General features: G+C 34.2%; 1 long non-coding RNA gene across 1 annotated transcript; it reads left to right on the forward strand.

Annotated features, from left to right (window-relative positions):
• Positions 1–1387: 1387 nt before the first annotated feature.
• On the forward strand, positions 1388–2645 carry LOC118749867. Its single transcript, XR_004994297.1, has 3 exons — positions 1388–1917; positions 1991–2143; positions 2201–2645. It is a non-coding gene; the product is annotated as an uncharacterized LOC118749867 (long non-coding RNA).
• Positions 2646–3762: the final 1117 nt, after the last annotated feature.

The raw sequence follows: 3762 nt of genomic DNA on the forward strand, positions 1-3762 counted from the left end.
GGTATGAAACTTTGGTTAGGCGTGTTATATACCGTTGGAAAGGTAATTGTATATACCTTCTCATATAAGTTTTATTTTCAGGTTTCCGAGACACTTACACAATAATACGAAAAAAAGAAGACAATAGGTCATATACTAAAAATTAAAAAAACCGCTGTTTCGAGTTACTAAACGCTAATTTTGATTGATACACAAGTTGCATCCCACTAAGCGACCACAAAGCTCTTAAAGAAAAATACCTAAGCTTTCTGTTTGAGCAAAAAATAAAATAAAAATAAAAATAAAAATACCCCTTTTTGAAAAAAAAACATAAAAATTATTTTTTATTTAAAAAAAAATTAAAAAAAATTCATTTTAATTAAAAAAAAATAAAATTTGTAAAGACTGAAGAGAAATCTATCGAAAACATTCCTGAAAAAATTTTCTAAATACAATAGGTAATTAGTTATATGGATCCGAAAAAATGGCCGTTTGACCAAAATGTCAAAATTCTAGACCCTCCAACTCGGAGTGTGTTTGACCGATCCCATTGAAATTTTGTGTCATAACTACTATTTTTTAGGACTAACCTTGGTGCAAATTTCATCCCGATCGGAAGACATAGATTTCAAAAGTTGGGTCATTTGAAGTGAAATGCCCCATATATACATCTAAAAAATAAATTTCTTTATGCTGGATTTCCCCTGCATATGACAAAGTTGGGCATTAAAAAATATCATGTCCTTAAAAAATAGTCATTAAGTTCATTTCCACCTGGCATTTTTTCAAATGGCTGACATTTTTTGTCATTTCAATGTCTAGTGGAAATTCGGCATTGAACTTCTTAAAATACAGACCTGTTAAATTTCGAGTACAATTCCTTCTCAATACAATTACTTCATAAAGTATTTGTAATGAATTAGTGATCGTTTTTCAGCTGAAATTCAATTACTACTCGAGTACAAGTACTCGTAATTGAATAGTACTTGGAATTACCATCAATTCCCAAAAGTAATTGAAAGGTGTTGAAAGTAGTTGAATTACTTTTTCCAATTACTTTCAAGTACTTGATACCATTTTTATATAAATATATTTCAATTATTCTGCTTATTTCATAAATAAATAGATAATTTAATTCTTTAGTATATTTACTTCACACTCTGTTATCGATTGTGAACGAGTTTTTCTACAGCTGATCAATATTGTTTTTGCACAAAGCACATATGATCTACGTGGTCATACAAGTGCAAGTGAATTTGTTGTGCGTTTTGTTAATTATCCGCGTTGCTTTATTTGTATAATATTATTAATTTTTGTTATTAATTGCAGTGTTAATATATAAATATTGGTAAGTACATAATTTGATTTTATATATAATAGAATATAATTCGTTTTTTGACGGGAGTTATACACATGTGTGTACATGTGTTTTGTTATTGTAATTACTAATAACACAACATGTGTTGTGTGAATGAATTTCGTAATACAGACAAGAAAATAACTTTACGTGCACATATTTTTTGTGGTTATGTTTGTTTTTTAATGATCATATGTAAAGTACATACATATATTCAACTGTCAGAGATGTGCATATGTAAAGCATATATATTCATACTAAAAAACATTAGTTAAATTGACCGTTTTCTTCTCCATATAGTAAAATTAGTAATACTTTTGATGAGGGTGACTTTTCGGCTGATGGCAACGTTCCCGACTGGATCCCGACTTTATACCAGAAAAGCCATCGCGTAAGCGAAGATTACATCTGGACGAACCTTCTTCATCCAAAGTGGCACGGGTCAACGCCATACCGTCCAGCAACATATTTTGCTCCGAATTTTATACGGATGTGAAACAATTTTGTTCTTATGTTTGTGAAGTGCTGTATTGTGTGTTGCGTTTATGTATTTTTAATAACAAAATAATTTTTTAGTAGAGGTAATAATGTTGTGTACAATAATTTTAATAGAAACAAAGTTCACAAATTAATAAGATAAAACTATTATTCAAGGTTGAAATTTCTGGCAAAGTCTCAGTGGAAGCGAAGTGTTCTGCCTCTGGTTGTGGACGTATCATAAAGGGGGCCGGGGGAGTTACCTCCAATTTCATCAAACATTTGAGACGAAGACATAGCGAGTTATTTGAGAAGTATAAGATTGTGAAGGTAAATATACAGAAATTAAATTTATAAAGCAATATTAAATAACAATCAATATTTCAGACTCTCAAATCAGATATTCAAACCGCACAACAGAAGTTTGAAAAGAAACTTCTTTTCGCTATCGTTGATTGCAGTCTGCCTGTTTCACTTTTTGAACGTCGCTCTTTCCGAGACTCATATGAAATGACTGGACTTAAAGTTCGCAGCAGGCAGACAGCCATGATGATATTGGAGGACCAATATAATAGCACGTTGGAGAAAATACGAGCTGATATCTCATCAGCTAAGTATTTTTGTACAACGGCCGACATATGGTCGGGTAATCACCGCAGCTTCTTCAGATCCACGTGCCACTGGTTGGTGCTTTAGCTTGCAGGAGACTGACTGGTACACATTCATCCGAAAAACTGACGCAGGTCATTAGCGACATTAACAGCTCCTTTGGACTACAGTATATTTTACTTAGCTGCCCATCATTCTTTGCACGAAAAACTTGTGCGCTTAACCGAAAAAAGCACTTAAGCGAATTTTCTTTACTACTTCAATGAGGAAGGTATCCGAATCCCTATGAAACCAAATAATGGAGGAGCACTTACCACGTAGAAATTACTGCAAGAGAAATTTTTTCCGAATGGTATCTAATTATCTATATAACTACATAAAATAATTGCCGTTTTCTTTGTTCTGCGAGATGAGAAAAATAAATAATAGCTTGTAAAATTAGGGTAAGTGTAGAGCCAGTGCAGGTAAACGTAATACTTTCTTTGATAATTGATAATAGTTGCAAATTTTTAAGGCAGGTATCGCTAATGTGCAGGTATGTTGAATGCAAGTATCGGAGCAGTTTCCTTATAAATGTTAAAAATAATGCCGCTGATGTGCATTTCGGGGTAGGTATCTTAAATGTGCACTTAAGCACAAAGGCAGCAAAGCAAAATATACTGTAAACAGTTCAAATGTCGTCATGACTGTCACTGACAACGGTTCGAATTTTGTGAAGGCGTTCAAGGAGCACGGGGTTTCCCCAGACATGGGCGACATCGATAATGGCCTGCGTCAGTTCGAAAATGAATGGCTTTTGCCTAAGCATCAGAGATGTGCCAGTCACACCCTTAATTTGCTTGCGACTACTGACTTCTTGAAAATTTTGAAATCAAACGGAGAACTTGATTACCAGAACACTATGGTAAATTTCTATTCATTTCTTTATTGTTTTTTTGGTTCATGGTTTTTTTAAATCATTCAGGTTTTTCAAAAGTGTAACGCTTTGTGGAAGAAGTGTTCGTATCCAAAGTCCTCGGAAGTGGTAGTTCGTGTTTTAGGCTGTTCACTTGTTGTCCCCGTAGTAACCCGCTGGAACTCATTATACGATGCGGTAAAAAGGTTACTGCAGCATAAGGAAGAACTGGGACACCTGTGCTGCGAAGTGAATGTGCCGCAAATCCACTCAGGGGACTTGAGATACCTGGAGTCATACGTTGCATTAATGGAGCCGGTAGCTGCAGCGCTTGATTTTATGCAGGGGCACAAAGATATTAAATATGGCTTCCTTATACCGACTCTCATGACGCTGAGCAATAAGCTAATTAAATTTAGCGAAAATAAGGAATTCGTTCATTTCC

Source organism: Rhagoletis pomonella, unplaced genomic scaffold (genome assembly GCF_013731165.1).
Source record: "Rhagoletis pomonella isolate Grant_MI unplaced genomic scaffold, Rhpom_1.0 Rhpom_scaffold_00069, whole genome shotgun sequence".
In the NCBI taxonomy this organism is placed as follows: Eukaryota; Metazoa; Arthropoda; class Insecta; order Diptera; family Tephritidae; genus Rhagoletis; species Rhagoletis pomonella.